Below are 26,991 nucleotides of genomic sequence, written 5' to 3' on the forward strand. Positions count from 1 at the left end.
GTTTGATACATAGGAAGTGGAGACATGGTGAGATCAAATATTGGTCAGATATCAGCAACCAAAGCCAGAGCTAGAACATGAGAGCATCTGAAACAAAATCCCGAGGTTCAGAGGTACTGGCTAGATCATGTTCTGTGCTTCATTAAAAAGCTAAGTTGCAAGAATATCAGTCTTCTCAGTGGAAGTGGTCTTCTAGTTTAAAGTTCCAGGCTTTTCATTGCTCATTTTAATTTTCAGTCATTACTGGACAGAGTATGTCAGATATCTCAGTTTGTGGGTGGCAATTTCTTCCCAACACCACTCAAAGGGGATATTTCCTGGTGAACAAGTGAGTACGTCCTAATTAAAACAAAATGTGAATCTTAGAAATCACTTTCATACACAGTTTAGCTTACTTTCTCTGACCTGGAACAGTGCCTGTCTGGAGAGGCAATGTGTCAATATAAAATGGGAAGAATTATATAATTTTCCATTACACCTTTGGTATGTTGGATCAAACAAGTTTGACTATAATTCTTTCAATCTTTACTTACTGCATTTCATCTATACAATAGACATGTAGGTGTAAGACTTTTACTTACATCCTCACATTTCTCATTCTTCATGATTTTAACGCAAGATTTTTGAAAAGATTAATTAATAATATTGTTTGAAGACTCTAAATATGTCAAGTGCCCAATTTCCCCTTTGATTTCTTTTTAAGCAAAAGATATTCTGTAATAAATGAGAAACTATAGAATTATAATTTAAAATCTCTTTCCAACACTTTAACAATTAAAAATATAATTTTATGTCTGTCATTTGAATTAAAGGCATATCTTTTTTTTTCAGGAAATTAGCAATGAAAAAACTTCAGCTAAACTATTCCTTAACTGGGTATGCCCCATGACATTTGGGAAGTCAGCAGTTTTCCCAAAAGCGATAACTTTTTTGCTCAGCAAGCCCCTCACTGCTACCCTGCTACCTCCTAAAGTCATGATCCTCAAGCATTAGAGCCCACTACTAGTACCTGGGGGAGCTTTTGAAAATGCAGATTCCTGGGCCCGACCCACAGAGAATCTGACTTAGTAAATCCGAAGTGGGGCCCAGGAATATTGGTTCTCATAGGAAGGGCCTGTGTCCTTATTTGATCAGCCAACACCTAAAGACAACAAGCAAGAATTACACCAACACACACACCCCCAAACAAACACACACACACACACACCAGACACATACTTGAGCAAATGTTCCACCAATAAAGCCCTAAGCCTAGGTTTGAGCGGAATGCAGCACATATGTTGGGCAATCCCATGTGTCCCAGCCTGTTCTAACAAAATCCTGAGCCATGCTTCTGATCTATATGGTGGCCTTGTCTACCCGTATAGCATGGAGCAGCGGTGGACAGGATTTTTCATCTGCAAATATCTTATTAAACAAGAAACAGAGGTTCAGTGGACAAAGTAAAAAACAAACAAACAGCAACAACAGCAAACTTAGATGGTCCTAAGTGTTAGAGAGCTCTGTATTGCCAAAGAACCTCAGTCTAAATTTATTGACCTGATTTTTTGCCCTGCGTCCCACCTATTTTAAGTATTTGAAGATACTTGTCTTCTTTTCTCAAGCTAAACTTCCAGTTCCTTCATCTGTCACATTGTTCTTCATTTGCTACAATTTTCAATCCTTCACCTGACTGCCAACTTTTGAATATTTACTTTGTCAAATCCATCTCCCACTGTGACTCACAGAACAGAAGATAAGGCACCAAGATCAGTGAGCAGAATTCTTGGATGCAGCCACTGATTTTCTGCAGCCTTCTTGGAGAAGGTATGGGAAAAGAGAAGTTTTCCCTAATTCATGTTTTTTTAATAAATTTTTCATGCAGCTGTTTATCCATTTGTTCAATAATTGTATGTCAAGTGCCTTCTCTGTGTAAAGCACGGGGGTGAGTATTGAAGATTACCAAAAAAAAAAAAAAAGAGTTTATAATCCATTCTGGAAAGCAAATAGGAAAAATTACATAGAATAAGAGGGCTAGAATCTAGACTAAGGGTAAGCACAGAGTGCTATGTGTGATCTTCTTAATCTGGGCTGTAACTAAGTGTGGGACTCAGAGAAGTTTTCTAGGAAAGATGACATTTAGAATATCCTCATCTAAATTAGTTGAGCACTCATTTCATGCACAGAACCATATACATGCTGTCAGGCACAAATGTTTAAATCATACCCATGAACAAGGCCTCTGTGAAATAGGAAAGTCTGAACAGGCCTGAGATATAATTATGAAATCACACTTAACATTGGCATAAAGAGCTAGGGAAGGCCCAAGACTCAAAGTTGTTCACTCAAAAAATCAAATGGTGGCTGTTGTTAGTTGCCATCATAAAGAGCAGCATAAAAGATAAATGTCAGGATTCCTTCTGTTGTAAATAAAAAAATTAGTTCGAATTAGTTTAAATTTAAAAGGAGATTTATTGACTCAATAGCTGGAAGACCAAGGAACAAACCTGGGATAAAGCTTCATCCAGGGATTCACATGATGTCATCAAGACATTGTCTTTCTTGACCCATTTCTAGGCTCCATTTTCCTCTTGGAGTCCATGGTCAGTGCAAGTGGATAATACACTTGGCTGCTAACTGAAAGTCCACTAGGGCCCCTTGGAAGAAAGGCCTGGTGATCTACTTCTGAAAAATCTGCCACCGAAAACCCTATGGAGCACAATTCTACATAGGGTTGCCACTATGAGTTGGAGTTGGCTCAATCGCAACTACATCTGTTCTGGTTTATTTTCCTCTTCGTTGGTTTCAGTCTCAGGTAATAAGTGGTATTTTCAAGCTACATAATTGTAGTTTAGCAACCTCAACAGAAAGAACTTATTCTACTGCCAGAATTAACTGCTCTGTCTTACTATGGGTTATGTGATCAGTTTTGAACAAATCATTGTGGACAGGAGAATTTGTTACTCTCCTGAGACTGGGATGTATAACATTCCCACCTCTAGAGCCAGAGAGTAGATTTAGCTTCATTTGAACTAAATAGTGTAATACTAAGGAGAAAGATGTGTGGCAATTGGCTTCCATAAAGATTTCCAAAACTCCATTGCCATAGAGTCCATTCCAACTCATACCAACACTATAGGACAGAGTTGAACTGCCCCATAGGGTTTCCAAGGTTGTAATCTTTACCTGTGTTTATCTGTTTTATCGACTAAGCAAAGACATTCGACTGTGTGGATCATAAAAAATTATGGATAACATTGCTAAGAATGTAAATTCCAGAACACTTAATATCGGGCTCATGAAGAACCTGTACATAGACCAAGAGGCAATCGTTTGAAGGGATATCGCATGGTTTCAAATCAGGAAAGGTATGTGTCAGGGTTGAATCCTTTCACCATAGATATTATAATGAAATGTGCAAAGACTGCAGTTAGAAAATCAAAAGGGAAGAATACGCTCAGCATTTTTCAAGCTGAAAGAACTGAAGAAAAAATTCAAGCCTCAAATTGCAATATCGAAGGATTCTATGGGCAAAATATTGAACAACACAGGAAGCATCAAAAGAAGATGGAAGGAATACACAGTCACTGTACCAAAAAAGATTTGGTCAACATTCAACCATTTCAGGAGGCAGCATGTGATCAAGAACCAATAATATTAAAGGAAGAAGTCCAAGCTGCACTTAAGGCATTGATGCAAAAGAAGGCTCCAGGAATTGACAAAAACCAGTTGAGATGTTTCAACAAACAGATGCAACCCTGGAAACCCTCAGTTGTCTAGGCCAAGAAATTTGAAAAACAGCCACCTGGCCGGCTGACTGAAAGAGTTCAATATTTGTGCCCATTCCAAAGAAAGCCGATGAACCCAATGAGGAAATTATCAAACAATGTCATTAATATCACATGCAAGTAAAATTATGCTGAAGGTAATTAAAAAACGGTTACAGCAGTACATTGACAGGAAACTGCTAGAAATTCAAACCAGATTCAGAAGAGGACATGGAACAAGAGATGTCATTGCTGATGTCAGATGTGTCTTGGCTGAAAGCAGTGAATACTAGAAAGATGTTCAATTGTGTTTTATTGACTATGTAAACACATTCAGCTGTGTGGATCATAGCAAATTATGGATAACATTCTGAAGAGTGGGAGTCCTAGGACACTTAATTGTGCTCATGCAGAACCTGTACTTAAACCAAAAGGCAGCTGTTCGAACAGAACAAGGGAATACTTCATGGTTTAAATTCAGGAAAAGTGAGTGTGTCAGGGTTATATCCTTTCACTATACTTATTTGATCTGTATGCTGAGCAAATAATTTGAGAAGCTGAACTATATGAACAGGAATACAGCATCAGGACTGGTGGAAGATTCATTAACAATCTCTGATATGCAGATGAGACAACCTTAGTTGCTGAAAGCCAAGATGACTTGAAGCACTTACTGATGAAGATCAAAGACTAAAGCCTTCAGTATGCATTACATCTCAAAATAAAGAAAATAAAAACCTCACAACTGGACAAATAAGCAACATGATGATAAAAAAAATAAATGGAGAAAAGATTGACGTTGTCAACGATTTAATTTTACTTGGATCTATAATCAATTCCCATGGAAGCAGCAATCAAGAAATCAAATGACACATTGCATTGGGCAAATCTGCTGCAGAAGACCTCTTTAAAAGTATTAAAAAGCACAGATGTCTCCTTGAGGACTAAGGTGTACCTGACCCAAGCCATGGTATTTTCAACAGCCTCAAATGCGTGCAAAAACTGGACAATGAACAAGAAGACTGAAGAAGAATTGATGCCTTTGAATTATGGTGTTGGCCAAGAATATTGAATATACCGTGGACTGCCAGAAGAATGAACAAAGCTGTCTTGGAGAAAGTACAGCCAGGATGCTCCTTAGAAGCAAGGATGGCGAGACTTCGTCTCACTACTTTGGACATGTTATCACGAGGGGCCAGTCCCTGGAGAAGAATATTATGCTTGGTTAAATTAGAGGGTCAATGAAAAAGAGGAAGATCCTTAAAGAAGTGGATTGACACAATGGCTGCAACAATGGGCTCAAACATAGCAATGATTGTGAGAATGGCACAGGACCAGGCAATGTTTTGTTCTGTTGTACATAGTGTTGCTATGAGTTGGAACAGACTGGATGGCACCTAACAACAATATTAATATTAACTGAGTAAAATTGAGTAGATGACAAGTTTCAGAATTAGATTCATAAATATTGGCAGAAAATTACTAAAAATGAAATCTACTCCCAACCCAGAAAATGGCTCCATAAAAATAGAAGAAAAAGAAAATTTTATTATTGAGTAAGCATTAAACCAGAATGTGATGCATCAGAGGCAATCCATTAAAGAGATTGCAGTTCAAAGGCATCAATTCTTCTTCTGCCTTCCTTACTCATTGTCCAGCTTTTCCATGCATATGCATATGAGGCTATTGAAAATATCATGGTTTCGGTCAGGCACACCTTAGTCTTCAAAGTGACATCTTTGCTTTTTAATACTTTAAAGAGGTCTTTTGCAGCAGATTCGCCCAATGTTTGATTTCCTGACTGCTACTTCCATGGTCATTGATTGTGGATCCAAGTAAAATGAAATCCTTGACAACTTCAATCTTTTCTCCATTTACCATGATGTTACTTCTTGGTCTAGTTGTGAGGATTTTTGTTTTCTTTATGTTGAGGTGTAATCCATACTGAAGGCTGTGATCTTTGATCTTCATCAGTAAGTGCTTCAAGTCCTCCTCACTTTTAGCAAGCAAGGTTGTGTCATGTGCATATTGCAGGCTGTTAATGAGTCATCCTCCAATCCCGATGCCACATTCTTCTTCATATAGTCCAGCTTCTCCAATTATTTGCTCAGCATAAGACAGAATAAGTATGATGAAAGAATGCAACCCTGATGCACAACTTTCTTGATTTTAAACCATGCAGTATCCCTTTGCCCTGTTCAAAGGGCTAGCTCTTAGTTTATGTACAGGTTCCTCATGAGTACTGTTAAGTGTTCTGGAATTCCCATTCTTCACAATGTTATCCATAATTTGTTATGATCCACACTGTCAAATGCCTCTGCACAGTCAATAAAACAAGGAAACATATTTCTGGTATTCTCTGCTTTCAGCCAAGATCCATCAGCAATGATATCCCCTATTAACGTCTTCTTCTAAATCTGGCTTAAATTTCTAGCAGTTCCCCTGTGGGTGTACTGCTACAACTGCTTTTGAAAGGTCTTCAGCAAAATTTTACTTGTGTGATATTAACGATATTGTTCTATAGTTTCCTCATTGGGTTCATCACGTTTCTTTGGAATGGGCACAAATACGGATCTCTTTCAGTTGGTTGGCCAGGTCTTCCGAATTTCTGGCATAGATGAGTGAGCACCTCAGGCACCACACCCATTTGCTGAAACATCTCAGTTGGTATTCTGTCAATTCCTGGAACCTTGTTTTTGCCAATGTCTTAAGTGCAGCTTGGACTCCTTCCTTCAATATTATCGGTTCTTGATCATATTCTACCTCCTGAAATGAAATTGCAAAAATAGAAAGAAATCTTATCCTTCATATAACTGAGTAAATACAACTCATTTATGCATTTGTGTTTAAGATAAAATTGCTAATTTTCAAATATTTCCAGAAAACCGGAAGGTAGGAGTGTGAGCTTTCGTGATGATTACATTTGAGATCAGATGGCTCTGGGTCCTTGAGGAAACACCCTTGATTTACCTACCCTTCAGAAAGACAAAGAAAGATCCTACCATTACAAATTATGTACAGTTAATTCTGAAAGAACAGGGGAAGAAGAAATCCTCCTCTATTATATTCTTCTCCTTTTTAAAAATTTTTATTGTCCTTTATGTGGAAATTCACAGTGCAAATTAGTTTCTCATTCAAAAATATATAAACAAATCGTTGTGTGACATTCGTGACGCTGGTTGCAATCCCCGTAATATGTCAGCACTCTCCCACTTTCTACCGCAGGTTCCTGTGTACATTCGTCCAGTTCTCCTGTCCTTTCTTGCCTTTTCGTCTTGCCTTTGGGCAGGAGCTGCCTGTTTGGTCTTGTACACCTGATTGAACTAGGAAGTACATTCCTCAAGTGTGTTACTATTTGTTTTATAGGCCTGTCTAATCTTTGGCTGAAAAGCGGGTGTCTCAGTTATCTAATGCTGCAATAACAGAAATACCACAAGTAGATGGCTTTAACAAAGAGAAATGTATTCATTCACTGTCCAGGAGGCTAGAAGTCCAAATTCAGGGTGCCAACTCCCGGGATGGCTTTCTCTCTCTGTTGGCTCTGGAGGAAGGTCCTTGTCATCAATCTTCCCCTGGTCTAAGAGCTTCTCAGTGCAGGCATCCCAGGTCCAAAGGACACATATGCTCCTGGTTCTTCATTCTTGGTGTCATGAGGTCCCCCCGACTCTCTGCTCACTTCTCTCTTTATATCTCAAACGGCATTAACTGAAAATACATCCAAATCTTGTAGATTGAGTCCTGGCTCATTAACATACCTGCCTCTAATCCTGCCTCACTAACATCGTAAAGGTAGGATTTACAATACATAGGACAATCACATTAGGTGACAAAATGGTGGACAATCACACAATACTGGGAATCATGGCCTAGCCAGGTTGACACCCATTTTTGTGGGACACAATTCAAGCAGTGGGCTTTGGGAGTGGCTTCAGTTCTGAGTTAGCAGGGTGTCCAGGGGCCATAGTCTGGGGGATTTTCCCAGTCTCTGTCAGACCTGTAAGTCTGATCTTTTTGTGTGAATTTGAATTTTATTTTTCTCCAGCTGTGTCTGGACCCTGTATTGTGATCCCTGTCAGAGCAGCAAGTGGTGTTGGCTGAGCACCATCTAGTTCTCCTGTCTTCTATTATTTTCAACAGAGAGAATTCAAACTTCTTATTTTCAATTTTTTTTTTACATTAACTATCTTTAGAACAAATCCTATATTAAAAGAAAAGAAAAGAAAAAAAAAAGGGACTCAAGAACTTGGCCAGTGATACATGATTGGTTTAGTTCCCTTTTCAAAGTTAATTGGAAAAGTTATTTAGCTGTGTATAAGACTTGCAACTTGTTTTCCAAAATATTAGAAGTAATAATGTAAGTAAAAGTATAAGCAAATACAAATTAAAAATTTGTTGTCAGCTGCTATTGACTTGGCCCCTGACTCATGGTGACCCCATGTACAATAGCATCAATTTATTGTGATCCATAGGGTTTTCATTGGCTAAGTTTTTGGAAGTAGATTACCAGACCCTTCTTCTTAGTCTGTCTTAGTCTGGAATTTCTGCTGTTACCTGTTCAGCAAAATACCAACATGCAAGTCTCCAAAGATACTGATTGGGTATCATAACCAGGTCTCCTGCATGGAAAGGCGAGAATTCTGCCACAGAACCACCACTCTCCCTTCAAATAAAAAATAAGAGCTTTTAATACTCATAGTTGAAAATAAGAGAAGAGACGCCCTTCCACCCAGTCCTTTTTTTTTTTTTTTCAGAATTCACTTTAGAAAACACAATTGTAAATTTTTTCCTCTGTCTTTTTGAAAAGTATACAAGTGAAGGATGGTTCCTCAAGGACTTGGGAGCTATCTCCCCTGCCCCTTGGGTTTTTTTTTTTTTAATATTTTATTGTGTTGTTTGTGTTTTCACTGAAAGTTTACGTAACATTTTAGGTTCCCATTCAACAATTTCTAACACAGATTGTTCAGTGACATTGGTTACATTCTTCACAACTTGTGCACATGCTCATTATTTCCATTCTGGTTGCTTCATCTCCATTAATCTAGTTCACCTGTCCTCTTGCATTTTCATCTTCGTTTTAAAGTAATTGTTTACTGTTTGGTCTCATAAAGATGAGGAGCCATCTCTTTTCAAATGTAGTCCTCAAGGAAGATCACACCCCTACTTCCCAGTTTCCTGGAAGGAGATTAGCATAACTTCAGGTATCCTGCCATAAACCAAACCAAAAAACCAAACCCACTACCTTTGAGTCGATTCCGACTCATAGCAACCCTATAGGACAGAGTAGAACTGCCCCATAGAGTTTCCAAGGAGCACCTGGTAGATTTGAACTGCCGACCTCTTGGTTAGCAGCTGTAGCACTTCACTACGCCACCAGGGTTTTCTCCTGCCATAAAGGTACCATAAAATTAGCAATTTTGTCTTGAAAACAGGACTACAATGGATTGTAGCCACTTAGCTATACAAAGAGTAAGGTTTCTTTCTGTCTTTGCAGTCTTTTTAGCGTATTGCTTGTGATGCATCATATTCTGGTTTAATGATTATTCAATAATAAAACTTTTCTTTCTTTTCCATTTTGTGGAGATGTTTTCTGGGTTGTGAGTTGTTTTTGTTTTTAATTTTATTTCACCAACAATAGGCAGGCAGATGCTGTTTGTATACTTCTGTCAAGTGTCTGGAACCAAATAATTGGTGAGTAATTTCAGTAGCAGAATTTTAAGCCTACCTTGTTTTCTTCTTCCTGTGGTTTCTCTTCTCATCTTCACTTGAATGTCCCTGAGGTACCAAAATTAAAACAAACCCCAAATTAAATTCATTGCCTTAACTCCTTCACATTTCCAGACTTCTCCTTCCATCTGTCCCTGGAATTGAAGGTAGGGCTTCATTCTCTCCAGAAAAACATCTCTGGAAGGGGACTTCAATTCCCTTAGGACAGCACTAGGCTACGAGGGTCACATTTTCAGAGCCATCAGTTGTCCTTGAGGGAATTCCAACTTATAGAGATCCCAAGTGTGTCAGAGTAGAACTGGGCTCCATTGGGTTTTCAGTGGCTGAATTTTTAGAAGTAGATCACCAGGAGAGGTGGGGCCAAGACAGCAGAGTAGTCAGATGCTTCCAGTGATCCCTCTTATAACAGAGACCAAAAAAAACAAGTGAAGTGATTATATATATGGCAAGTTAGGAGCCCTAAACATCAAACGCAAAGTTAAGAAATTGCACTGAGTAGCAGGGGTAGGGAGAGACAGTTAAGAAGCAGCGAGGTGTTGCTAGAACTGACTGGGCAGGAACTGGAGACCCCCAGGCACAACCCCCTGGCGAGACCACAGTGGGGCTGGCAGCATTCAGGAAGTGACTTCCTCAGGGAGAGACAGCAGGCCACACAGTCTACTTATGCCTCTGGAACCAAAGAACAACAGCACTCTTGGCAAAAGCTAAGTACTTTCATCTAATTTACCTTGCCCCCAACCCCTAAACCAGCTTCAGTGGCTGTTGATTTCCCTGGGCCTGAAATAGGTCCTGCTGCACAGCCTAACCCATTCTCCTGGCCTTGGAGAAGGAATAAATTAATAATTGGGGGAAAAGATAATCTGCCAGCTTCTCTAAGCTAGGAACCCAGGGCAGAAGCGGCTCCTATACAGGCACAAACAGTCCATGGACTTTGAATGCCTTTCACCCCTGCATGGATTGTGTGGGTCCATTTTGGGAGCTTGTTGGCAGACTGCAACAATGTATATGCCTGAGATCTGACATCAACTGGTTCAGCTGTCTGGTGAAGAGGTGGGTTTTTGATGTTTGACATTGCCATGCCTACTAAACAGGGTCCTCACTTACCCATTTCGGGGGCCTGAGGACTGGTGGCTCCACCTGTGCCACCTAGCCACCCATGACAGGGATCCACAGATAAGTGAAGCCTCCCTACCCTTACAGCCAAAAGCATTGGGTGCCCATGGTCTGGCAGCAGAAACCACCCACCTGTGAGCTCTAGAGAACAGGGATACACCTTCCTTACAGACACTTGGGAGACAGTTGTTAGCTCCCTGCCTTGCTCAGAGCATGACCCTCTGCTGCAACAAGATAAAAAACCTGTGCCTAAATCAATTTCCCCTGCTCCTCTAAGACTGTAGGACAGAGCCTGCACCACACACTTGGTGACCAACTACCTGGACACCTGAGCTGAATCCACACAAGAAAAGTGAATGGACTCCTAGGCTCATATGCCTGGTAACAGCTCTAGCCATCCGGTGACAGGACGTTAGAGCTTCAAAGGCACAAATAATCAAGCTAGCTCTCTCAAGCAGCCTATTTGGGCATATCAAAACAAAACAAAGCAAGAAGCTAGAATACAGGAAGCAAACATAAAATAAATTAATACAATAACTAATAGATGGCTCAGAGACAACAGTCAATATGAAATCATGTAAAGAAGCAGACCATGATCACTTCAACAAGCTCTCAAAACAAAGAATAAAGGAATCTTCTGGACAAAGAGGTCTTCCTGGAATTACCAGAGGCAGAATACAAAAGATTCATTTATAGAGCTCTTCAAGAGACCAGGAAGGAGATCAGGCAAAACGCAGAGCAAGCCAAGGGACACACAGATAAAGAAGCAGAGGAAATTAAGGAGGTTATTCAAGAGCATAATGAAAAATTTGATAGGCTGCAAGAATCCATACAGAGATAAAACCAAAAACCCAGTGCCGTCGAGTCGATTCCAACTCATAGCAACCCTATAGGACAGAGAGATAGCTATCAGAAATTCAGAAGATCAACTACAAAATTTCAGAAGTAGACAACCCAATAGAAAGTCAGAGGATCAGAAGTGAGGAAATGGAAGGCAGAATTAGTGAGACTGAAAATAAAATACTTGGTACCAATATATTCAAAGAAAAGTTAGATAAAAGAATTTAAAAAAATGAAGAAACCCTAAGAATCATGTAGGACTCTATTAAGAGAAATAACCTACAAGTTATTAGAGTACCAGAACAGGAAGGCAGAACAGAAAATACAGAGAATTGTTGATGATTTGTTGGCAGAAAATGTCCCTGATATTGTAAAAGATGAAAAGATAGCTGTCCAAGGTGCTCATTGAACCCCACATTAGGTAGATCCCAAAAGAATGTCACCAAGACATATCACAGTCAAACTTGCCAAAACCAAAGATGAAGAGAGAATTTTGAGAGCAGCTATGGATAATTGAAAAGTCACCCACAAAGGACAGTCAATAAGAATAAGCTTGGACTACTCTGCAGAAACCACGCAGGCAAGAAGGCAATGGGATGACATATATAAAGCACTGAAAGAAAACAATTGCCAGCCAAGAATCATATTCAGCAAAACTGTTTCTCAGATATGAAGGTGAAATTAGGACATTTCCAGATAAACAAAAGTTTACGGAATTTGCAAAAACCAAACCAAAACTACAAAGTATACTAAAGGGAGTTCTCTGGTTAGAAAATTAATAACATCAGATATCAACCCAAGACTAGAATACAGGACAGAGCAACCAGATGTCAACCCAGATAAGGAAATCACAAAAATAAATCAATATAAAAAAACACTCAAAATAAGGAAACAGCAATGTCGTTATGTAAAAGATGACAACATTAAATCAATAAAGAGGGACTAAAAAATGTAATCATAGATCTTTCATATGGAGAGGAAGTCAAGGCAACAGAAAGGAATAAAATTTTGTTTTAAACTTAGAAAAAATAAGGGTAAGTATTAAGGTAACCACAAGGGAGACTAACAATTCTACACATCAAAAGAAAATACGAGAAAAATATAAAGACTCAGCAAAAACAAAATTAACAACAACGAAAAAGAGGCAAAGGCAATATATAAAGAAAAACTACTCAGCACAAAAAATTAAGTAGAAAACAGAAACTGTCAATAACACACCAAAGGAGATCGCCAGGCTTTTGTTTCAAGTCACCTCTAGGTGGACTCAAACCTCCACACTTTAGGTTAGCAGGCGAGATCATTAACTGTTTGCACCACCTGAGGACTAAGAGAGGCATAAACTGCCAGACAGGAGAAGGAAGAAGCTCCCATTAATAGCAGTGTGGCAGCGAGAAGCCCTGTGGAGCATGGAAGAGCTATTTTAGCATCTAAGGTGAGAACTTTTGGAAGAAGGAGAGATGTTTAAAGGGATTTTTAGGAAAATTTGCCCTTTAATGTGCTGCGTCATCCACCCCTAATCTCTGCACAACATTCCATATTTACTCCCTAATCTCTAACAAAGCAATATTAAACCAGACAGCCTGGGTTTGAAACCTGACTCCACTGCTTATGGGCTGTGTAGCCTGGGCAAGTCAACTTATCTCTCTGTTCACTGGTTTCCTCATCTGTAAAATGGGAATATGGCCATGCTGCTTTATGGGATTGTGTGGATTAACCGAGTTAATGTATATGAAGTGATATACAACTGATTAATGCATATGAAGTGATTGTACCAGCTATGTCTTAGTTAGCTATTGTTTTTCCGGGCCTTCAGGGTACAACTGATACCGGCTTGAATGTACCCTGACCAGAATCCAGTTCAAAAGTAATTTTGCAGAATTTGAGGTACTATTCCAATTGTTGGAAACTCTGGTGGCATAGTGGTTAAGAATACAGCTGCTAACCAAAAGGTTAGTAGTACGAATCCACCAAGGCACCAGGAGTTCCTTGGAAACTCTGTGGGGCAGTTCTACACTGTCCTGTAGGGTCGCTATGAGTTGGAATTGACTCAACAGCAACAGATTTTTTTGTTTGTTTGTCTTATTCTGGTAGTTACCACTAAGCATTGAGCCACCAAATCACCCTGTCCTCCCAAAACTTAAGCAGTCACCAAATTCTGTTGCTTCATCCGCCTAAACATTTGTCAAGTCCATTCTCTCCTCTCCAGTAAATGCCTTAGTTATTCATTAACCCTTGCTTAGACTGATGCAATAGCTACCAATTTGTTCTTCTTGCCTTCAAGATTTTCTAGCCTTGATGTCTTTCAAAAAGATGTGAAAGATTATCTCTAAAATACAGATCCTTATGCAATAAGCCCAGTTTAAAAGCCTTCAGTGATCGAATTAAGGCCAAACTCTTGCATATGATCAAAGTCACTGTTTCCAACCTAACCTTTCATCCTCAAGTCCTGCTATTTCCTTCTACCTACTTTATGCTCCAGACACAGAAACTCAACAGTAGTCATCATTGTTAGTGCACCCCTTGCACTGGCGTGACTCCAGGTCTCTCCTCTCTCTCTCTCCCAATTGATCTTCCTATTATTCTTTAGCTAATGCATTGATATTTGACCTTCGACACCCTGGTACAATTTTTCTCCTCTGTGAAGTCTTTCTCAACAATCCCAGGGAAAGTTAGTCACTTCCTCTTCTCTGTTCTCATTTCACTTGGTAGATAGCCCTACCTTTGCACTGAACAGGTTGGGCTGGAATTATGTGCTTATGAAACTGTCTTCACAACAGACTGTGATCTACTTAATGACAAGGACAGTGCCTTATCTCCCTTTGTTTGCCCATTACTCAGCCCACACCTTGGCACATCGAAGATATTCAATACCTGTATGATGGGTGAGTAAGTTAGTGAATGAATGGATTAGTATAATACCTCAGATAACATCTACATTGGTAAGAAATTAATATATTAAAGAAGAGAAAATAGTATATACGCTCTACCATGTGACTTTGGGCAAGTTACTTAAACTCTCTGTGCCTCAGTTTCCTTATTTACAAACTGGAAACACTAATAGTTCCTCCTGTTATGGTTGTGTGAGAATTAAATTTATTAATGCATGTAAAGTGCTTAGAAGAGTGCCTGGTACATAGTCAGCACTCTATATCTATTGTTGTTGTTGTCAGGTGTGGTTGAATCGATTTTCAATTCATAGTGACCCAATGTGACAGAATAGAACTACTCCATATGGTTTTCTAGGCTGTAATCTTTACGGAAGCAAATTGCCAGGTCTTTCTCCACAGGAGCCTCTGGGTGGGTCCAAACCACCAACTTTTCAGTGAACAGCTAAGTGGTTAACTGTTGCACCACCAGAGCTCCTTCTATATGTATCAGTTGTCACTATTGTTGATGTTGTTTTTCATGGAGAGAGAATTACTGTAAACCCCATCATGACATATAGGGATGTGTTTGTTTTGACTACCATTTAATTTCCAACATCTACCTCAGTGCTCCACATTGAATAATCATCTAACATGGATTTGTTAAATGAATGTCGAGATAATGAAAAAGAGAACAAAGGAGAAGAAAATGAAGGGGAAAAACCCCTACAAGGGGCAAGTGGGCATGCATTTAGCCTAAACTACATTTAAAGTGGTTACATCACCTCAGGTCCACTGTGCTGGATTAATAATGTGCACTTGAGGTTCCTGAATTTTTCCATTTGACCCTTACGTGAAGTGTAACTCTGCTCACCTTAGCTAGAATATTCTCTCTAAAGGCAACGAGAGGGAAAGAGATGCTGAATTTTCCATTGCAGCCTCGGCTCAAGGTAAGGTAATGTCCAGAGGCAGAGTGACTTAATAATAAGACATGAAAAACCAGGAAAGCCTCTTTCCTCTTCTATAGCTCACAAACTCAAGATCTTGCTGAAGTCACCTTGTCTGGTCCTAGGCCTGATCTGTAAAAATCAAACTTTGCATGCCTACCTACAATCAGGCTATATGACCATGGGCTTCAACAGTTGTTTGTCATCTGCATTGCAGGGACAGAGTCAAAATGAGATCTGTAAGGGTGATATGCTTCTTTACCATCCAAAAAAAAGCCAAAGGAAGGAGAAAAATTTATAGGGAGCATTATTTTATCTCAGCTCTCTGGTTTGAACCCCAAGCTGTAAAAAGAAAGCAAAGAAGGAAAGTATGTAACTGAATGTAAGCTCCATGAGGACATCAAAGTAATTTTCCAAAAGTTAAAAAGATGATTCTCACACAAATGTATAACAAACAAAGGTCAAGGGTTTTACTCAACTAATTAGTTTATAGGGAATCTAAAGGGGTAATCTATCAAAGGAATGTTAGAATAAGATTGCAAGGTTAGATACAAACCTGGTTAATGTTTTGGGATTATCTTTTCATTATCTCTGTGGGAAAGAAAAACAAAACATGTAACTTCACTAAGTTTGGGACCTTAGAAGAACCTAGGTAGTGTAAATGGTTAACACGCTTGGCTGCTAACTGAAAGGTTGGAGGTTCAAGTCCAGCAAGAGATGACTCTGAAGAAAGGCCTGGTACACCTCGAATGGGTGAATTATATGGTATATAAATTACAATCTCAATAAAGCTGTTGAGAGAGAGATGTTCCTGGTGAAAAAATAATTGAAGAGATGAAAGATTCTGAATTTTGAGATACTTTGATGGCCTGATTTTGGATCAAAGTTTGTTGGAAACTTCAGTGGGTGCCCAGATTTAGGGAAACCACAGTAGATTTCAGACCAGTGTCCAAGACTTAGAAAATTACTACAGACTTCCTCTTCCTTTATCTACAGGTTTACCCTCAGGAGTGAAGCTCCCGCTGCCTCAGTGGCTGCTCACTCTGAAATACATGCCCCTTTGCTTAGAGTCTTGGTGGCAGAGTGGTTAAGAGCTTGGCTGCTAACCAAAAGGTTGGTGGTTTGAATCTACCACCTGCTCCTTGGAAACCCCATGGAGCACTTCTACTCTGCTCTTTAGGGTCGCTATGAGTTGGAATTGACTTGACGGTAATGGGTTTGGTTTTTTGGTTTTTGTTGCCTGTTCAGATAGGTACTGCGTGATAAGAAACAGTTTTAATTCTCCTGGAATCCAGATTCCTGGGGTCCCTGAAGTTGGAGCGACCCACACAAGACACTGCCCTGAGATCTTTTTTGAACCTTGAGCTTTGAAAAGCTGGTTTCCTAGAGTCACCCAAACAATAGCCTAGTAAGTAGCTCAATGAAGACCGTTTTGCCTTAGGCATTGGGCAATTCTTTGTTTTGAAGAATTGTCTACGTGGGTTAAAACAACTGTGTAACAATTCTGTGGGTTGGATGGGAGGCTCTTTTGCTAGTCTTACCTGGGGCTCACTCGTGAAGTTACATTCATCTAGAGGATCGGCTGTCCCAACATGGGACAGTTGCGATGGCTGGGCCTCTTTGCATGTAGTCTTTTATCCACAAAAAGGCTGAATGAGCTGAGTTTCCTCTTGTTGTGGCAGCATCATTCCAAGAGAGTTAAGAAAAGAACTTGGAGGTCTTTGTAAATTGGGGCACACAAGTAGTAAAATGTCACTTCTACCACATTCTACTGGTCGAAGCAAGTCACAAGCCCATATTCAAGAGATGAGGAATATGTGTGGAGAATAAAATCTACCTCTTGATGGGAAGAGCTGAAAAGAATTTGTGCTCATATTGAATCTACTACACCATGTGACTTACCTTGGCCAATGGTATGTAGTCAACAGTGTCAATATGCCAGTTCCATGGCCGTTGTTATTGTTAGGTGTCATGGAGTCAATTTTCAACTCATAGTAACCATACGTGACAGAGTAGAACTTCCCCATATGGTTTTCCAGGTTGTAATCTTTACTGGAACAGATCTGCACATCCTTTTCCTGTAGAGCCACTGGGTGGGTTTGAACCACAAACCTTTCAGTTAGTAGCCAAACTCTTAACTGTTGTGTCACCAGGCCTCCTGGCCTTAAAAACCTTAAATATTTCCTCTCACTGGCTTGTACTTTTGACAGCATTATGAGAAGAACATATCCTAGGTAGCCCGCTTTTCCAAGAACGAGAGACACACAGAGCAGAGCTGATCCAGTCAATCTGTAATTCTGTGGTGAGACGCAGGGCTACCCTGCTGTGATGGCCAAGATTGCGTGTCAGTTTGGCTGGGCCATGATTCTCAGTGTTTTGGCAGTGGTGTAATGTTGTGATCACTCCCCTGGTGAGATGTGAAATGTGATTGATCACCCCCATGATAAGATCTGCTGTGAATTGGTACTGGCAGGGGCAGGGCCTGAGGTGGCTCACCATCCCCCTTAGTCTTCACTTCTCCACCTAGCTCTTCTTCCTTTCCTTGCTGGGGCTTTTGCTTGTTCTGGATCCTGCAGCTAGCTCCTCTTCAACTAACAACGACAATATAAATTCCACTCTTATATTTTTGTATAACGTGCCTTGGTATTTCACAGAGATTGTGTTCTAATTGTGTTTGTATTCTCAACACCTGGCACAGTGGTTGGCATAGAACGCTCTGCCAAAAATTGGGAAAAATGAATCATCAAAGATTTTTATCCTTATGTGTGAATTTACTTCTATAAAACTTCTTATAAAATAAAAAGATTATTGGCTGTTGTTAGTTATATTTTAACTAATATTAGATATTAGTTAAAATATATTAACTAATATGTTTTAAGTGGAAACCCTGGTGGCATAGTGGTTAAGTGCTACAGCTGCTAACCAAAAGGTCGGCAGTTTGAATCTGCCAGGTGCTCCTTGGAAACTCTATGGGACAGTTCTACTCTGTCCTGTAGGGTCACTATGAGTCAGAATCGACTTGATGGCAGTGGGTTTGGTTTGGTTTTGGTTTATGTTTTAAGCTAGTACTAGCTAGACTTTTAATGAATTGCCATCATTGAAAATAATGAAATTGAAACTGGTCCAGAAAATGTGATGCTTGTATCCATGGCTGGATCCTTACTTCCTCATCTCATTAGACTTCTAGCTGATGAATAACTCCCATCTGATACTAAGACAGCAATGGGTCACCACTCTTTTCAACTCATACAGCACTGCCAGCCTCACACTTAGGACAAGTGGGGAAGTCCCTAAATAGTACTGTTAAGGATACATCCTTCAATATTTACCCATTCCTTTGCCAAATATCCCTAAAAGCCTCTCATTAGAAATTGGTTACTTTGAACATGGTGCTGCAGACAGAAGCACCATGCTGTCCCTCCACAGCAAAGACCCAAAAAACTAAGTAAAACAGAGACAAACATCAACCCTTGGACCCTAAGCATCACATGAAGAGATAAAGAACCTAGCAAAGCACTGAATGGAATAAGAAACTGACAGAGAACAGAGAGCAAGGAGAGATACTAGCAGAGGTCCCCTATCAGCTAACGCAGCACAGATTTGCCATCTTGGACTCCTGTCAGAGATTGGTGGACAGGGAGCATGAGAAAGCAGCTTCATGAAACTCCCAGCAGGAGACAGAGCACCTGGTAACTTGAGATATATGAGTTCCCACTCCCCATCCTTTTCCCTTCAGCCCTACTCAGCCCCAACAACTTCCTAGCTGTCAGAGGTTGCTTGGCCAGCGAGGAGCTGCAGACTCTGTGCCGCTGTTTGGATTTGCCCTGCTCCCATCAAAGAGTGGAGGATGGAGGGTACAAGAAAGCAGCTCAACAGAGCTCCCAAAAGGAGACAGAGCAGCCGGTAACCAGCGATATACAATTTCCCACCACCTACCCTTCTTCCCTCCCCATTCGGCCCCCACTGCTTCCCGCTGTCCAAGTCTCTTGGCCAGGAGGTATGAGCTTCAGCTCTATGCTGCTTGGATTCACCCTACCGACACTGGCCGGCTTTCTCAGTGCTATTTCTGTGTTGGTGGTGATGCTTTTCTCAGCTTCTTCTGGTTTCTCCCCTGACTCTCACCTCCTCCCCCTCCTTTCCTTTGAACACCTGGCTCCATGTGACAGCTTTGCCTCATCTTGAAAGGCTGTGAAGCACTGCTCAGCTGAGGAACTACTCCTCCTACACTGGTGGGACCCTGGGGCCTTTATTTATTTATTTTGCTCTGTGTTTTATTTGTTCTGTTCTATTCTGTTTTGTTTTATTTGTTTGTTTTCTTTTCCTTAACATGGCTTGGGAGCCCCCTGTAGCCAGACTACACTGCACAGTTTGGGAGCCACTGCCTTGGTCTGCGCAACTGCACCAGCGAGATCCTTAAGAGTTTTTCTTTTCTTTTAATCTTCATTTTTTCTTCTTTTTATCTTTTCCTTTTTGTTTTACTCCATTTCTTGTTTTCTCATCTTTCCACTTCAACAGCAAGCTCCCTTAGCTCTCTGTTTGTTTGTCTTTTGGCTCCTGACTCCTCTTTATCTTCTTTTCTATACCCATCTTAGCTCCACATGCCACAACCCCACCCCCTTCCTACATACCTGAACTGTGCAGAATGGTAATGGCCTACTGGAAACTGCCCTGCCCTGACTCCCAGCCAACCCTGTAGGCCCTAGTACAAGCAACAAAAAACCCATCCCAGCTCCTTCTCTTCAGCTGCACCTGCCCTGCTACATCATAGCTGAATGACTGGCTCTTCCTATTGCACAAGGACATGAAAAGTATCATGTCCACAAGTGAGCAAACAACAAAAAGCACAGTCTGCTTCCTCAGTCATAACAAAATAAAACAAAAAAGCAGGACAAAACAAACAAATATACAACCAATAAGCTGAGAAAATAACTACTGAATGTTCTGAAGACAGCAGACAATATCAAAACATAAAAAAAAAAAAAAAAACAGGACAGGATGGTTCCAGGAGGCATCCAAAATAAAACACCAGATGACTTTCCAGAAGAAAAGGTACTAGAACTTCCTCATAGGAAATTCAAATCTCTAATATTCAGAGCTACCCAAGAGTTGAAGCAATAAGCAGACAAAAATGAGGAAAAAATAGACAAATTCATGGAAAGGGCAGACAAATTCATGGGAAATACAGACAAAACAAAATGTAAGAATTCGGGAAAATAATACAGGAAAAAAAAACGCCAAAAAAAAAAATTCACAACTAGAAATCATACAAAAACAACAATTAGAAATCCAAAAGGTAAACAAAAAGATTTCAGAAAGAGACAGAGCCATAAAAGGGCTGAGGGGCTGGCCTGAAACAATGGAAGACAGGGTCAGTGAAACTGAAGACAAACATTTGGATACATCTTTGTTTTAGGAAAAATCAGAAAAAATAATGAAGAAACCCTGAGAATTATGTGGGATACAATCAAAAGAAAAAATTCGCAAGTGGTTGGAGTTCCAGAACAGAGAGAGTAAATAGTAAACACAGAGAGGATCATTGAAGAATTGCTGACAGAAAACTTCCCTAATATCATGAAAGATGAAAAGCTGACCATCCAAGAAGCTCAACAAACCCCATATGAGATAGACCCCAAAAGAAAATCACCAAGGCATGTCATAATCACACTGGCTAAAGCCAAAGACAAAGAAAGAATCCTGAGAGCAGCTCACGAAAAATGAAAAATTACATACAGAAGGGAAACAATAAGACTAAGCACGGATTATTTGGCAGAAACCATACAGGCAAGAAGGCAATGGGATGACATATATAAAACCTTGAAAGAAAACAAATTGCCAACCAAGAATAATACATCCTGCAAAACTCTCATTGAAATATGATGGTGAAATTAGGACATTTTCAGATAAACAGAAATTAAGGGAATGTCCAAAAACCAAACCAAACTTACAAGAATTATTCAAGGGCGTCTTTCAGTTTGAAAGCAAACAACATTAGGCCACAGCCTGAATCTAGGATGCAACATTGTACCAGGCAGATACTAACCTAGGAAATGAAGTCTCGAGGACTATCCAAAACCAAAAGAATTACAACAGGAAACCAGAGAGATTAATCTGTAAATGACAACAATGTCAGAAAAATAAAAGAGGAAATAAACAGTGTAGGTATAGAACTTTCTAATGGAGAGGAAGGCAAGAGGATACCAAGTAATAATAGACTAGTTCAAACCTAGGAGGATAAGGTTAAATTTCAAGGGACCCACAAAGAAAGTTAACAAACCTACTTATCAAAATAAAGAAGAAAAACATAAAGTTTCAGTAAAAACAAAATCTACAAAAACAAAAGAAATGAAAAAAATCTACAAAAAGAGGAATTCAGCACAGGAGAGTAAGAGGAACAAAGAAAATGTCAGCACCACAAAAAAAAAAAAAAAGGCACTATGAAATGACAGCAATAAACTCACACCTATCAATAATTACAATGAATACAAATGGCCTAAATGCACCCATAAAGAGGCATAGAGTGATAGAATGGATTAAAAAGAAAAAAAAAAGTATCCATCAATATGCTGTCCACAAGAGACACACCATAGAAACGAAGATGTAAATTTATTAAAAATCAAAGGATGGAAAAAAATATATCAAGCAAACAGCTACTAAAAAAGAGCAGGAGTGGCAATACTAATATCAGATAAATTAGACTTTAAAACAAAATCCACCATAAAAGACAAAGAAGGGCACTATGTAATAATTAAAGGGATGATCCATCATGAACACACAATCATAATAAGCATCTATTCACCCTGTGACAGGGCTTCAAGTACATAAAACAAACTCTAACAGCACTGAAAGGAGAAATTGACAGTTCTACAATAATAGTAAGAGACTTCAACACACTACTCTCGGTAAAAGATAGAACATCTAGAAAGAAACTCAACAAACATACAGAGGAGCTAAAGGACACAATCAACCAACTGACCTCACAGACATATATAGAACACTCCACCCAACAGCTGCAAAGTACATATTCTTTTCCAATGCACATGGAACATTCTCCAGAATAGAACTCCTTTTAAGCCACAGAGCAACCCTCAGCAAAATCCAAGACATTGAAATAATACAAAGTATCTTCTCTGACCACAACACCATCAAAGCAGAAATTAATAACAGGAAGAGCAAGGAAAAAAAATCAACTACATGCCAACTGAATAACACCCTTCTCAAAAACGACTGGGCAATAGAAGAAATCAGAGATGGAATCAAAAAATTCCTAGAATCAAGGAAAATGAAAACACATGATACTAAAATCTCTGGGACACAGAAAAGTAAGTCCTCAAATATCAATTATAGCAATACATGGGCACATCAAAAAAGAAGAAAGGGACAAAATCAAAACATTAGCTACACGACTCTAACAAATAGAAAGAGAACACCAAAAGAAGCCCACAGGCACCAGAAGAAAGGAAATAATAAAGATCAGAGCAGAAATAAATGAAATAGAGAATAGAAAAACAATAGAAAGAATCCACAAAACCAGAATTTGGTTCATTGAAAGGATCAACAAAATCAACAAACCGCGGGCCAAATTAACAGAAGAAAACAGGAAAGGACACAAACTACCCCAATAAGAAATGAAATGGGGAATATTACAACAGACCGAAATGAAATAAAAAGAATCATGACAGAGTTTTATGAAAAACTATACTCCAACAAATTTCTAGAAACATACTATTTACCCAAACTAACAAAAAGTGATGTTGAAAATCTGAACAGACCCATAAGAAGAGATTGAAAAGGTAATTTAAAAAACTCCCAACAACAGAAAAAAGCCCTGGCCCAGATGGCATCACTGGAGAATTCTACCAAACATTCAGAGAAGAGCTTACACCAGTACTACTCAAACTATTTCAGAACATAGAAAAGGAAGGGATACTTCCTAATTCATTCTATGAAGACAGCATAACTCTGATACCAAAGCCAGGCAAAAACACCACAAAAGAAGAAAATTACAGACCAATACCTCTTATGAATATAGATGCAAAAATTATTGACAAAATTCTAGTCCATAGAATTCTGCATCATGTCGAAAAAATAATACACCACAACCAAGCAGGCTTCATACCAGGTATGCAAGGATGGTTCAACATTCAACATTAGAAAATCAATCAACATGGTAAATCACATAAATAAAAGGCAAGAAAAGAATCACATCGTCATCTCAACTGATGCAGAAAAGGCATTTGACAAAGTCCATTACCCATTCCTGATAAAAACTCTCAATAAAATAAATATAGAAGGGAAATTTCTCAACATAATCAAGGGCATCTATGCAAAACCAACAGCCAACATCATTCTTCATGGAGACAGGCTGAAAACATTCCCCTTGAGAAGAGGAACAGACAAGGATGCCTTGTATCATCACTCCATTTGACAATGTGCTGAAAGTCCTAGATATAGCAATAAGGCAAGAAAAAGAAATAAAAGGCATCCAAATTGGTAATGAAGAAGTAAAACTGTTCCTATTTGTGGATGATAAGATTCTATACATAGAAAACCCAAAAGACTCCATGAGAAAACTACTGGAACTCAAAGAAGGATTCAGCAGAGTAGCTGGATATACAATCAACATACAAAAAGCAGATGGATTCCTATACACCAATAAAGAGAATGATGAAAAGGAAATCAGGAAAACAATACCATTTATAAAAGCCTCTAAAAATATAAGATATAAGATACTTAGGAATAAATCCAACCAGTGATTTAAAAGACCTATAAGAAAACTACAAAACAAAACCAAAAGAGGTCTATATAAATGGAAAAACATACCATGCTCATGGATAAGTAGACTCAACATTGTGAAAATGACAATTCTACCCAAAGCAATTTACAGATACAATGCAATCCTAATCCAAATACCAGCAACATTCTTTAAAGAGATGGAAAAAATTATCATTAACTTTATATAGAAAGGGAAGAGGCCCTAGATAAGTAAAGCATTATTGAAGAAGAAGAATAAAGTGGGAGGACTTGCGCTACCTGACCTCAGAATCTACTATACAGCTACAGTAGTCAAAACAGCCTGGTACTGGTATAACAGATACTTTGATCAATTGATCAGAATTGAGAACCCAGAAGTAAACCCATCCACCTATGTTCACCTGATATTTGACAAGGGCCCAAAGTCCATGGAATGGGGAAAAGATAGTGTTTTTAATAAATAGTGCTGGCAAAACTGGATGTTCATCTGCAAAAAAAAAAAAAAAAGAAACAGGACCCATACCTCACACCATACACAAAAACTAATTTGAAATGGATTGAAGACCTAAATATAAAGCCAAAAACTATAAAGTTCATAGAAGAAAAAATGGGATCAACACTAGAGACCCTAATACACGGCATTAACAGGATACAAACCATAACCAACAACACACAAACTCCAAAAGCTAGACAACTGGGATCTTCTAAAAATTAAACACTTATGCTTATCAAAAGATTTCACCAAAAGAGTAAAAAGAGTACCTACAGACTGGGAAAAAATGTTTGGCTATTACTTCAGACAAAGACCTAATCTCTAAAATCTACAGGAAAATCCAGCACCTCTACAACAAAAAGGCAAATAATCCAATTATAAAATGGGCAAAGGAAATGAGCAGATGCTTCACCAAAGAAGACATTAAAGCGGCTAACAGACACATGAGGAAATGCTCGTGATCCCTAGTCATTACAGAAACTCAAATCAAAACCACAATTAGATACCATCTCACCCTGGTGTTACTGGCACAAATCAAAGAAACAGAAAATAACAAATGTTGGAGAGGCTGTGGGGAGATTGGAACTCTTATGCACTGCTGGTGGGAATGCAAAATGATACAACCATTTTGGAAAATGATATGAAGCTTCCTTAGAAAGCTAGAAATAGAAATATCATATGATCCAGCAATCCCGCTCTTGGAAATATATCCTAGAGAAATAAGAGTTATCACATGAATAGACATATGCACACCCATGTTCAGTGCAGCATTGTTCACAATAACAAAAAGATGGAAACAACCTAGATGCCCATCAACAGATGAATGGATAAACAAAATGTGGTACATACACACAATGGAGCATTACAAAAAGATGAAGAACAATGATCAATCTGCAAAGCACTTCATAACAAAGATGAATCTGGAGAGTGTTATGCTGAGTGAAATAAGTCAATCACAAAAGGACAAATATTGTATAAGACCATTACCGTAAAAACTCATGAAAAGGTTTACATACAAAAAGAAACAATCTTTGATGGTTTCAAGGGAGGGGAGGGGTGGGAATGGGAAAACACTAAATAGGTAATAGATAAGTGGTAACTTTGGTGAAGGTAATACAATACACAATTCTGGGAAAGCCAGCACAACTTGTGCAAGGCAAGGTCATGGAAGCTCCATAGACACATCCAAACTTCCTGAGGGACTAAATTACTGAGTTAAGGGTTATGGGGACCACGGTCTCTGGGAACATCTAGCTCAATTGGCATAACATAGTTTATAAAGAAAATGTTCTACATTCTACTTTGACGAGTAGCATCTGGGGTCTTAAAGCCTGTGTGTGGCCGTCTAAGATACTCCACTGGTCTTACCCCTTTGGGAGCATGGAAGAATGAAGAAGATCGAAGACACAAGGCAAAGATTAGTCCAAAGGACTAATGGATTGCAACTACCATGGCATCCACCAGACTAAGTCCGGCACAACAAGGTGGTACCCAGTTACCACCATTGACCAATCTGACAGGTTCACAATAGAGGGTCCCAGACAGAGCTAGAGAAAAATGTAGACCAAAACTGTAACTCACAAAAAAAGAAAAAAAAAGGCCGGACTTACTGGCCTGACAGAGACTGGAGAAACCCTGAAAGTATGGCCCCCAGACACCGTTTTATCTCAGTAATGAAGTCAAGCCCGGGGTTTACCCTTCTGCAAGATTAGAAAGGCCCATAAAACAAAACTATACTAAAGGGGCACAATAGCCCAAGGGTAAGGACTAGAGGCAGGAGGTGACAGGAAAACTGGTAATAGGGAACCAAGGTTGAGAAGGGATAGTGTTGACATGTCATGGGGTTGTTAACCAATGTCATAAAACGATACGTGTACTAACTGTGTAATGAGAAACTGTTCTGTAAACCTTCATCTAAAGTACAATAAAACAGAAAATGAAATAGGTCACTTTGTGTTAAGAAGCATCTATCTTCTAATTCTGCTTGGATCAACAATCAGGGTTCATGACAGCAGCAGTTAAGAAATCAAATGGTCTATCATGTTGAGCAAATCTATTGCAAAAGACCTCTTTAAAGTTTTAAAAAGCAAACACATCACTTTGATGACTAAGGTGTGTCTGCTTCAAGCCACGGTCTTTGCAATAGCTTCATATGCTTGCAAAAGTTGGATATTAAAAAAGCCAAGACAGGAGGAGAATTGATGTGTTCAAACTGTGGTGTTGGCAAAGAATATTGTGGACTGTCGGAACTAACAAATCAGTCTTAAAAGAAATACTAACAGAATGTTCCTGAGAAGGGAAGATGTACAGATTTCTACTAGCTTACTTTGGACATGTCATCAGGAAAGACCAATCACAAGAAAAGAACATTATGTTTGGTAAATCAGAGGATCAGTGAAAACAAGGGAAACCCTCTATGAAATGGATCGACACAATAGCACAACAATGGACACACGCCAATGATCGTGAAGATGCCTCAGGACCAGACAGCGTTTTATTCTGTTATACATAAG

Source organism: Elephas maximus, chromosome 5 (genome assembly GCF_024166365.1).
Source record: "Elephas maximus indicus isolate mEleMax1 chromosome 5, mEleMax1 primary haplotype, whole genome shotgun sequence".
NCBI lineage: Eukaryota > Metazoa > Chordata > Mammalia > Proboscidea > Elephantidae > Elephas > Elephas maximus.